The following is a 13,280-nucleotide window of genomic DNA, read 5'->3' on the forward strand; positions in this document are numbered from 1 at the left end:
TAGGAAATGCTCCATTGGAACTCATCCACATTCTTGCCATTGGGCTTGGTAATTTTGGTGCTAGATCTGAAAAATGTCTTCCCCTTACATGTATGACATCTGAGGAAGAGACATAAATTTTTTTCATTCTCTGTTTTCTGTTTTATTCTTTTCTATACTACTTTCATTCTTATGTTTGGTTTGCTCATTGTTACTAATGTCTTAAGATTACATCTTTGTCTATTGGCATTAGGGTAATACATGAGTCATATAAGAGCATGTATCATTGATTTCATGCAGAAATACCAGGTTGCCATCTAAATTATCTTCTATGAAGTGCTTTAGCCACATCTATAAAATGTGTGTGTTGTGTTTTCACTTAAGGGGAGATTCTTTCATCTGCTGTGTCACTTCCCAAATGGACGTAAGAGTTAGGGTTGAGCCAGGCCAAAGCCGGGAATCAGGAATTCTATCAGAATCACCTACATAGTTGGCAGGCATCTATATACTTCAGAAATCTTCTGTTGCCTTTCTGGGTACATCCATAGAAAGCTGGACTGTAATCAGAGGAGCTGAAACTCAAACTCTGGAAAGGAATGCTGGTGTCACTTGCTGACTACTCTCTTGGTTTTATTGATAATGGAATGCACAATGACAGAGATGAGATCAGAATGAGTAGTCAAAATGCTAAAGTACAAGTTCAAATGAAAAATTTTGAAGATTTCATTTTATTAGAAAGGTAGATTTTCAGAGAGAAGGAGATACAGAACATTCATCCTCTGGTTTATTCCCCAAGTGGCTGTAACAGCCAGAGGTGAGCCGACATGAATCCAGCAGCCAGAAGCTTTTTGCATGATTCCCATGCGGGTGCAGTCCCAAAGTTTTGTGCTATCGTAAACTGGTTTTTTAGGCCACAAAGAGGGACCTGGATGGGAAGTGGAGCAGCTGGGAAATGAACCAGTGGCCACAGAGGATCCTGACATACTCAAGCCAAGGAGTTAGCTGCTGAGTCATTGTTCCAGGCCCAATCCAAATGAAATTTGATAGCATCCTTGATCAGGATTCTAGAGAAATAATGGAGAAGCCCCAAAACTTCAGATACAATGTCTGAAATGGCATTTTTCATTTGGAGGCATACAGAGTGTGATATATACAAATGATTTCAAGGTTTGAAACAGAGAAAACAAATTACACAATTTTCATTAGTTTATAAGGAATGACTGAGTTGAAAGGATTTTAAGAATTTGTGATCTCAAACAGCAGGTTTCAAACAGGCTTTGCAGGAACAGGGTGGATTTTATAGTCCAGACCCACACCAGAGCTGCATTGGGGACAATTTGGGGTAGGGAGGCAAAAGCCTTGGGACAGGTCTGTGTATGCACTAAGCTGGGAGCAAACTTACTGCGCCAGTCACTATCTTAGATTCATGTGGACTACGCGTGTGTGTGTTTAGGCATCTCTTTGTTGGACAGGAAACAGACTGTTTATTTTATAACCTTTAGACTTTTCGTAAAAATATTTTTGGAAATTTTTTATTGCTGTAGAAAATTGGCTATATGTATTGAATAGGTGTAGTTCCAAGAAGACAACTCCACTTCCTTCATTCTCTTGATCTCACTTTTCACCTCTCCTCATCAGTTTTTGCCAGAACATGATTTTAATACACTCTAGTTAACAGGCTTACTTCACCACAAATCATAACGTTTGAGTGCATTAAAAGGAAGGACTCACCTCCAAAAGGGTAAAACACGGACTAAACATAACATTCATATCCCCAAATGGCCATTTGTTTCCTGTGCGGTTTTGTATTCTATCATAACTGTCACATTATCAGAGAAAATATATGATTTTGTCTTTTGGAGACTGTTATTTCACTATAATGGTTTCCAGTTGCATCCAGTTTGTTGCAAAAGACATGACCTCACTCTCTTTTATAGCTGAGTACCAACACCATTTTTTCTTTTTCTAGTCATCTATTACTGGGCATTTGGGTTGATTCATATTCTAGCTATTGTGAATTGAACTGCTGTAAATATAGAGGCACAAATGGTTTTTTTATATGCTGATTTAATTTCCTTTGGGTAAATTCTGATTAGTATTATGGCTGGGCCATAGGTAGATCTACTTGCAAACCATTGAGGAATCTCCATAATGTTTTCCATGATCATTATACTAGTTTACTTTCTCACCATAGTGGATTAAAATACCTTTTTCCTCATGTTTTTACCAGCATATACTGTCTTCTGATTTATATATAACAACTACTCTAACTAGACTAAGATGAAATCTCATTGTGATTTCTATTTCTACTTCCTAAATATACTTAATAGTTTAAAAACTTATGTAAATGGACCAAATTTCATTTATACAGTTATAAAAGCATAAGGATACTTACTACCTTACTTATCCTCCCTCAATAAACAGTCACAAAGTCAGAAAACTTCCATCTGCTGGCTCACGGCTGAAATACTCAGAACAACAACCCAATGCTGGGTCAAAACAAAGCACTGAGCCAGAAAGTATATCTAGATGTTCTGAGCAGGTGGTAGGGCCTGGGTTTTACTTGAATTCTCAACTGATGCCTTCCAGAGCTGTAGCAGGAAGCTGGGATCAATAGCAGAACTGGGATCAGCTGCAGGCAAATCAGTATGGGGTAGCTAGGATGGTAAAGCACATAATATACTTTATGCCTTCATCTATTTCTTCTTTTTGATAGGACTCTGTGGAGAAGACTCTTAATTTTTCTTCCACATGGTGAAGGTATCCTCTTCTCAAGAGGGAATGAATGAAAAACCCTTCTTGATCACTAATTCTTCTTATCCTTATTTTTTTTTTAATTTACTTCTTTTTATTATTATCATTATATGATACAGTTTCCCTTATGCCCTTCCCAATTCCCTCCCCCCTCAACCTAGTTTCTCTATATCATTAATATAATATAGTTGTTAATACACAGTCATATGTTCATTATTGTGGGCATGGACCATGGCGGAGCGTCCAGGATCCTATTGTCAAGGTTTAGTGAACAGTTTCAGTGGGAATCCATCTTTGATCTGGAAACAGTGATGCATACTGCATTGCATGTGGCCTCTCTGCTTCACACTGGCTAATATTTCTCCTTCTGTTTAAACGTGTCCTTACCCTGTTCCACCATCTTGATTCTCTCTTTTCTTCTTTAATAGCAGAGTTTCATAAGTGCATGACTGATCAAATGAAAGCTAGGTTTAGTTATTCATTTGTGTTTGGTTCCTCTTGCTACATAAGGGCATTCAGCCTAGCTAGATGGAAACAAACGTAATAAATGTAACTTCCAGGTTAAGCCTTTAAGAAGATACACATTGCCCCCTCCCTCTACATCTTTTCTTTGACTTGAATGTGGTCATGTTGATGAAGTTTCCTGAAGCTTGTACATAAAAGTGTGATCAAAAGTTACTGGGGACAAGAAAGAATCAGGGTATCTGTACTTCTGTGTTCTTTTCTGTTTTTTCCCCAATTTATTCAAATGACACAGCCACAGAGATGGAGGGACAGAGAGAGGATCTTTCATCGCCTAGTTCATTCCTCAAATTTCCAGAGCAGTCAGAACCTGGCCAAAATGAACTTCAACTGGGATATTAGTGTTTAACTACCGCTTGTTGCTTGCCTGCGTGTGCGTTGGTGGAGAGCTGTGATCAGAACTGAAGCCAGGATTTTACTGAAGGGAGTCTGCAATCAGATGTGTGAATCTCAAGTGCTGTCTTAAACAATGCAACAAATACACCAGTTGGGACTCCTTATGCCCATATTGTTCAGTGAACATAAAAGTAACTTCTACCTTGAACATTTTTTCTATTGTGCTTGCCTATTGTAGCAGCCTAGACTTTATCTTAGATAGAACCTTTATACTTTTACTTCCAAAAGATCAGTTTTATTTTATTTATTTGAGAATCTTCCATTATTGTATCACCCCTCACCTCCAAACAGCTGCAACATCCAGGGCTGAGTGACCTGAGATGCCAAGAGCCCAGAACTCCATCTAGGTTCCAGGGGCTCAGATGCTTGGGCCATTATCTGCTTCCTTCTCAAATCCGTGAATAGGCAGCAGAAGCAGAAGTGGAACAGCTAGCACTTGGTGCTTGGATATGGGATACTGGCAAATCAGGTAAAGGCTTAAACTGCAAGGCACAATGTAGCTCCTTATAAACTTAATTTAAACTTGTGTGGTGATTGTATGTTGTTTTTAAGGAGAAAGGTGGACTTACATATATATGCTAGAACCCTCATATGGAAATTCGATACTGAATGAAAATGGCATTTTCAATTTTATACATTAGCATAAATTCAGTGAACAAAAAATCTGGGGCAAAACTTAGAGAACATTTTGGAAAATAATTTTTCTCTCAAGTTTAAATGAAAAAAAAAATGTGCCAGTTCATCCAAGATGTCCAAGATTTAATTTAATTAATTCATTGCAGTAGAAATGTTTTTAACTAAACATCCAAGGTCACAGGTACCTGATTAGTTATTAAGGGTCTTTAACATTATATAAAATGAAGCACATTTTCATTGTAGTTGTGGAAGAAAATTCTTTGTACTTTCCTAGAAAAAAGTGAATGTCATACTGTCTCATAGTGTTTAATGCAATTTTCTTCTATTTGAAAGTAATTTGAATTACAGATAATCTGGAGATAAAATTTTAAGTAGTGAATCTTGTGATTTAATCATTTTTATGTACAGGCATATATGAGTAATCCTGAAAAGACTCATGCAAAATGCATATTTTAAAACTATGATGTATGAAATATAAGTTTTTTCTTTAACTAAAATGAACTTGCTTTTCAAACCCATATGCACAAAACCTTTTTTAAGTACTCTCATATATATTTAATACTGGTACATATAATGGCCAAAGAGCTCCCTGGCAGTGTTAATTTGTGGGAGAAGAATGGAAGAAACAATTTTTTAGTGACAGTGAAATACTACATACTTTAGTCTTAGAGATCAAGAGATTCTTTCAGAATAAGGACTACCTGAGAGCACAGAAGTTTACACATTCTGGAGACTGGGAAGGAATGTAAATAAGAATGTGTACAAAGGGGAGAATAAGAGCAAGGCTGGATGTGGTCTAGAGTCTCATGTGGCAGATAAAACTGTCTTGCCAATATTATTTTCATTCATTAAAAACGTTTACTGTAATTATAAGCTTCTATTATTATTTCTTGGAGTTGATGAGTTTTATCAAAATTTCTTTCTCAATACTTAGTTTAGTATACATTCATTTTAACTTTCATTCTTCTATTTGTTTCTGCTACATTCTCTGTAAAACACTTGTGAATTCAGATCATACATTCATTTTTCAACATTATCAGACAAAGAAAAGCTTTTTCTAATTATCACTGTAATCCAAAACTTTGTAAACATATTAATATATGTTTCCTCATTAAATCAGCCTGTGTTTACTGGGATGGGCTACCATATCTTGTAAATTGGAATCCAGAAATTTTATTAAAGTTTCAAGTATATATATATATACATATATATATATTGTTTTAGAGGTATATTTTATGAAAACGTTTTTCTTATGTTTCCATGTTTTCTTATTTTTAGTATTAAATATTTTCCCCTAAGAAGTAGCCAACAGAATGGGAGAAAATATTTGCAAGCTATGCATGTGATAAAGAATTAACATACAGAATATATAAGGAGCTGAAGAATTCAGCAATGATGAAATAGACAACTAGTTAAGAAATGGGCAAAGAGCATGTATTCCATGTTTTTAACAGAATGATTTGGCTATTGTAGGATTCAGCTGATGAGTTGATATACTCAAGTTATTTGAAGACTACATAGCATACAAAATAAAAATAAAAAGTGTCCTAGAGTGGTGTCTTGTGGCTGTCCTCCATCCCAGAGTGCAGAGGCATTTGGGAGGCTGGGTATGGCTTCTCTCCTTGTCTCCTCTTTTCTCCCAGATATAGGAAGGAAAAAAGAGAGAGAGAGAGAGAGAATGTGGAAATGGTGATCTCACCCACCTCCCTGCTTTTTTGTGATGTAACTTACTGCAAGTTACATGGAGAGTTCTAGGTTTTTCTTTGTGTCTATGCAATTACTTTAAACTTACATTTACTATGAGAAATTCACACGTGGATACATAAAATACTATCTTTGATAAACACAGTTTCTTATTTGATAGTGTTTGTTTAAAGTATGTATGTTACCATTTTGATTCTGTCACATTAACAAAAATTTTAAGAGTTTATTTTTTTGCCACAAAAGTATTTGCTTGCTTATTGTATCTTTATATCGTCGTCTTTTTTTTTTTTAAGATTTATTTTTATTTGAAAGTCAGAGTTACAATGAGAGAGAGACAGAGTCCATCCCCCAAATGGCCACAATGGTTGGGCTGAGTCAATCTGAAGCCAGGAGACAGGGACTTCTGGGTCTACCCTGTGGGTGCAGGTTCCCAGGGCTTTGGGCCATCTTCTACTGCTTTCCAATGCCACAAACATGGAGCTAGATGGGAAGCAGAACAGCTGGGACATAAATTTGCACCCACAAGGAATTTTGGCACATGCAAGGCTAGCATCCAGCCACTAGGCTGTCTCACTGGGCCACATTTAGAAAGCAGTATTAAACATGGTTTGAATCCATGAAGAATAACCTTTCAGTTTATTATTACAGTGAATTCCAAAATATGAAAAGACTCCTTATTTTGCTTCTGTATGACTGAGAGTGATATGAGATGTATGAATTCATAGAGAAAATCTTTATGAATAAAACCAAACCAATATCGTGCACATAAGACTAGGTAAGCAGCCAGAGAAGCCAACTACTAAAATATCACTTGTCAAGAGAACAATGCCGGCAAGACTTCTACAGAGTACAATGGAGCAATTTCTATGCAGTCCTACATGTGCATTCTATATGACCTGGAAAATATCTTCTTGGAGTTATCCTATAGCTGTAATCATTTTGTAAATGTCACGTATGAATGAACTGATAAATCTTTAAATTCCTTCTGTGACTATTACTGCAGAAATTAGAAAATTTTAAGTTTAAAGCAACCATACCCAGTTTGTTATAGCTAGGCTTATTATTATCAGTTAACTTTAACTGAGTCTGTTTTTAGGTCGTTCTATTTATTATTTTAATGAATTAAATTAAAACCGATTGTACAGATGTAAAGCAGACATAGCTTTTAAAAATATGAATATATTACAATAAAATTAGTAAGCAAATATCTGGAATATGTAAGAGATAAAAGACTGTTCAATTTTATTGCAGAATAAAATGTAATAAACTTACATAAAGCTTCAGAAAAAAAGGTTTTACAATGGACTTTTTGAAGTCTAATGAGAATAAATATAGAAAATGGCAGATAGGTTTCTAAATTTTTTTAAAAGAGACTCTGAGATTTGAAAAATATAATTTAAAAACATCAATCTGTGAATTAAAGAGTCTAATAAATTCTAAGCATGAAAAATAAAATGGAAACCCACATTTAGAAACCCATAATTTCTTTTCTTTTTTTAAAAGATGTATTGTTTATGTTTATTGGATAGGCAAATTTACAGAGAAAGGAGATACAGAGAGAAAGATCTTGCATCCTTTGGTTCATTTCTGAAGTGACTGCAAAGGCTGGTGTTAAGCTGGTCTGAAGCTGGGAGCCAGGAGCTACTAGATACTTCTGGGCTATCCTCTTTTGCTTCTCAAGAACAAAAGAACGCAGCTGGATGGGAAGTGCAGCAGCTGGGACATGAACCAGTGTCCTTATGGGAACCCGAATGTGCAAGGTGAAAATTTTAGCCACTGAGAAATCATGCTGGGTCCAAATCCCCACACTTTCTTTAACAAATTTACAGAAAAATTTTGAAAATAGAGACATTTTTAGGAGTATATAATAACAAAATTGCAAATAAACTCTACAATAGAGAATTACAGAAAAAAAAACTTTAAAATGATAGATAAAAGCACTGACAGTTTGAGAATAAATTTCCAAAGAGCAGCAGTTAATGTGAAAAAATGAAAAATATCATCAAATCCCAGATGCTATACTTCCAATCCAGTTCCCTGCTAAAGGCATAGGAAAAGCATAGGAAAATGGCTCCTGGCTCCCATCTAGGGGACATGGAAGAAGCTGCTGAGCTGCTGGCTCCTGGCCTGGCCCAACCATGACCTTTGTGGTCATCTGGAGAAGGAAACAGCAGATAGATCCCTCTGTCCCTAACTTTGTATTTGTTCCTATCTCTTTCTCTTGATCTCTGTCTCTTCCTTTCTCTGTGTAATGCTTGGGTTTCAAATAGATCTGTATTTTAAATGTTTTTTTGATACAATTCCATAGACTAAGAGATTTCCTGTCCCTTGCTTCACCATCCACCTCTGCACTACTTTCCCCCATATTGTTACAATAGTATATTCCTTCAAAACAGTCACAAGCCCACCATTTTGCTATTAAAGTGTCTCCGGACATTGTAGGTATAGACCTACAAAATACTCAGGATGGGGCATCTCATGCCTGGATCCCAGATGCCAGCTACCACATGTACGTGGTGAGTTGTCCCGGGTCTGCCTGGGCTCCGGGGGCTGCTCCCTTCGGGGTGAGTATACCAAGGGGGGAAGTCTCCATGACTGAGCAGGTCCGGGGCCCACCTGCTGCCCTCATTGGGTGGTGAATGGGATTTGGGAGGGGGCGTGACCTTGGGCCTGGGAGTTTAAACTTCTAGCAGCCTCCAGGCTGCTGGTGGGTCTCAGGAAGGGGTGTCTCATGCCTGGATCCCATGTGCACGTGGTGGGCTGTCCCCATGCAGCAAGTGCGCCATTTGGTGTCAGGCTCTGCCTGCTGGCCGCCCGGCTGGGACCTCTGGGATTTGGGTTCTTTGAATTGCTGCTTAGGTAGCTCCAGGTTGAACCCACTGTGCTTCTGGGACCTGAATCAATCCTAAAGATTCCCAATGACAGTAACTCTTCCTTTGAAGAACTTGTAATCACCGAACAATGCTGACCACCAAATACCAGTCCATGCAAAAGCTATGGCTCGGGGCTTGTCCAGCAGAATCATATCCTGTTACCTGACATGATGGTGGATTAGGAGAAGGGTCACATTAACCAGGGCCATTTCATTAACTAGCACTTGAAAACCATATCTGGGGGTAGATTCTGTGGGGGATGTATGGGCCAAACCCTATGGAAATTCTAGCCCCACTGGTTAGCTCAAGAGTTGGGGTGGTGATGGGCTAAGCTGAGTGTGACCAAGGAGCCTGCCATCAATCACAGGTAAAGGAACCGACAACAGTCTGGATTGGTCAAGGCAGCAGCACCTGGATGTGCACCCTGAATAAATATATATATATATAAATATATACCAAATGAATAAATAACAGTTTGGATATAAGTTGCTGAAGCTGTTTGACAATCTTTCTGTTTTTTTTGTCTTGGTTATTCTCTGTGTGTACCTTGTGTATGTAAATATATATACATTTTATGTGTGTATATATGTGAATTTGCATAAAATATTCAGTTTAGTACTATAAGCTGTGTGTACATTTGTTTTTTAGAGTAATAACATTGCATAGAGTATAAATACAAGAGGCTTTTAAAAACAATTTCATGGAAATTTGTATTGTTTTTTAATGTCATTTTCTATGACGTTTTTGATGGCATAGCATGAAATAAACTGTGCTTACTGCTACAAAATGCTTTTAACTATCTTTAGGATTTCCCCTCAAGAGCCTGAAAGACAATATTAAATTCGTATCCATTTAGGACTAAAATCTATTCTCTTAAAGTATTTGTTGTAAGAAAACATTATACTCTTTCACACTGAACAGTAACATGAAGCAGGGAAGTTCTGACACTGTCGACATGGGCAGAACTACTGAACAGAAGACCTGCCAAACAATCTACTGTTTCAAAAATACAAAATTTGTTAGTCCTAATTTCAGCATGACATCATCATCTGTATCCAAGACGTTCAGCCACATTTGATGGACTGGCACTCTAGGTAAATTCTTAATGATATATACTGGAAGTATTGGAATGCTGGGGCTGGGGCCATTGCTTAAATGATTAGTCCCCCCTGTAAATGCTAGCATTTTGTGTGGGTGCCATTTTGTGTTCCTGGTGCTTTGCTTCTGATCCAGCTCCCTGCTTCTGTGTGGGAAAGCAGAATGGCCCAAGTTGTTGGGTCTCTGTACTCACATTGGGATACATGGAAGAAGCTCCTGGCTTTCGATTGACTTAGCTCTGACTTTTTTGGTCATACTGGGATTGAGCTAGCAGCTGGAATCTCTTTCCCTGTCTCTCCTCTCTGTAAGCATACCTCTCTTAACAGATATAAATAAATTTAAAAAAGAAATATTAAAATTCTATCAATGTGATTTCACATGCTGTATTTTCACAAAGCATTCCATTGATAATCTCCATTGAGTAGACCACTTTGAAAGCTGTAGGACTAATGTGAACATGTTCCATATGACTAGGAAATTCAGGATTTGTAGGTTGAAGGTGCTGGGGCTACAGACCACATTATACTGTCTTTCTTAAAAACATATGCAATGTCTCTAATCACAGCATGTATTTCGATGGCATACAAATGATCAATTTTTACTTGGAATCTTTTCAGCGTTGTTTATCCTTGCCAATGTTTTCTGTATCTTCGTAGTGGGTGTTTTTTCCTCAGATGGGTGCAATTCTATCTCTCATTTCACATGCTTACATTTTCAGAGTGTTAATCTTTCCATTGACGTGCAGTTTGTTGTCACTCCTGGTATCGGTGAGTTTTTTGACTTCAAGAAAGCAACAGGATGTGACAATTTACATTAAATCTTAAAAAGAGACAAAGCATCTATTGACTCAATTAGGACACTTTTCTTGGAACCCCACCACTAAGTCATGGGGAAGGCCATTAAAACAGACAGAAGAAGTACGTGAGTGTCCATCATGAAGTCAGATCTTCCAGTTATTGTTAAATATTTTAGCCTTTTCAACTGAAATAGGGACAAGACATCTAGAGTGTGCCTTATTCAAATTTTGACCCATGGTATCCTTGAGAATTTAAAATTTTTATTATCCATTATGATTAAAGTGGTTAACTTCACAAGAATAGATAAGTTGAGCATATCTCAAATAATTTAACAATTTCCATTGAATGCCTTTCATTTTTTCCCCCTGATATTTAGGAAAGACATTTATCAAATCAGATCTTTTGGTATAAAGCTGAATCTTCCTAATCACTGTCCTTAAAGTATTATTTTACAAGGTTGAAAGAGATAATGGTCATGACTATGCATGTGCATTTACATATATATAAATACAAACATGCATGTATATGTATATATGTATGTTAGAAATTAAAGTATCTGAGTACATAATTTGACCCAGTGTCATAAATTTACTTCCTTTAATGAGAATTGTTAGTTTGTGTTACAAAATGGCTGAATTTCTAATGCCATAACTAGTCTCCAGGATCTTTATATACAGTAAATGAATAGATGAACATGCTTCTACCTATTTTGATAGGTGAACTGGCAACATACCAAATCAATTTTGTCCTAATTACACATTTTCTTTCCCTAAAACAGGAGTGCGTATCAGTTAGTACTTCTCTGAAATTACTCAGTTGTATTCATGGCTTGCTAGAACTCACAGAAACTGTACTCTCCTGGTAGAAATTAATGACGTTTGCTCTCTGACACATGTATCCTTGAGTTCAACAACTGCTGCTAACCGAGGCTACAGGTACTTTTTACCTGATCTGCCTTTTTAGCTATTAGCCTGACTTTGATTTTTCTCTCAGTTTATTCCCTTCATGAATACTGCTGTTTTTAATTCCTGGGTCCTTCCTGATCCTCAATTTAGGAAGGCTCCGATTCTGAAGCTTCTGCGATGTTGGGGCTATCGTTTGTTTCCAGGTGTGTGTTTTCAGTCTTGATCTCTTGCACACAACACTCCCATGGACCAGGCAGGATGTTGGAGACACAGTGAGGAAAGAAAATGCTGTCTTCGTAAATAAATCAGTCCCGCTAACATTATGCTAAGGACAAGGTAGGAACTATATTTTTCTTCTAGATAAAGGATTCTCAATTGTTACCCTGGGCATATGTACAAAAAAGTGGAAATTAAAGACTAATTAGGCAGTTACATCAACACAGCTGCCTTTGCCTGTGGCAGATTTGCCATCATTGGTAAACTCTGATTCCTTACCTCAGCAATTGGTACCTTTGCCATAGCACAATTGTAGATTTACCACCATCATCCCTGTGCTCGATAGTAACTTCTGTCTTTCTTAAATTGAGATGGCATATAAATCACTCAGAGCAGTCTCAGGCATATTTGGAAATTCTTAATAATTTTGCTTCACTTCCTTAAGGGAAATAAATAAAGAATTTTGTTATTCATACTTGTTTAAAAAAAAAGATTTCTTTACTTTTATTGGTAAGTCAGATACAGAGAGAGAGAAAGACAAAGAGGAAGATCTTCTCGTCCATTGATTCACTGCCCAAGTGACCGCAATGGCCAGGGATGAGCTGATGTGAAGCCTGGAGCCTGGAGCTTCTTCCTGGGTTTCCCACATGGGTACAGAGTCCCAAAGCTTTGGGCCATCCTTGACTGCTTTCCCAGGCACAAGCAGACAGCTGGATGGGAAGCAGGGCGGCCAGGATTAGAACCGGCACACATATGGGATCCTGGAATGTTCAAGGCGCCAGGACCATTTTTCATACTTTTCCATGATATGACCACTGTAACACCCTCAACAGAGAATGGAGTTAGACTAGTTTTTTGTCACATTGGTTTCATGTACTGGTGTTCTAACCCCAGTATTGCTATTCTCTTTGTGACTTAAATCATTTTTACCCATGTCAGCTGCAAAAGCTTCTGAAATGATCTTTGTAGCACTTATGTAGGTGTTTCTATTTTACGGATTTTTCTCCTGTTTATAGCCAACAACATAAAATGTATCTTTTTACATGAAGTTGTATAAATTGTAGAGACTTGGGAGAACACAAAAAGTTTGAATAAAAATTAAGACATTAAAGTGTAGATCCTAATATTTAGACTTGGTTTTCTTCTACGCTCTTCTTTGCACACATCTCCAAATATGATGCTCTTTAATTCCCTGTTCAGAAATATGCTATGATAATTAAAGGCACTAGGTATAAATGTGACATATATGGTGTACACACAATGCAAACTGAAAAGAAAACATGTATTGGCTGATGCAGTTCCATCTTTGTCAACACTTATTTCCTAGACATGATTCTCTAAGACTTCAATTTCTTCAGACTATGGAATCTGTTAAGTGATGAAGAATGGCCCCATCTCTT

The sequence above is a fragment of the Ochotona curzoniae genome, unplaced genomic scaffold (assembly GCF_017591425.1).
Source record: "Ochotona curzoniae isolate NIBS_2020 unplaced genomic scaffold, NIBS_Ocur_1.0 scaffold_4506, whole genome shotgun sequence".
Taxonomy (NCBI): domain Eukaryota; kingdom Metazoa; phylum Chordata; class Mammalia; order Lagomorpha; family Ochotonidae; genus Ochotona; species Ochotona curzoniae.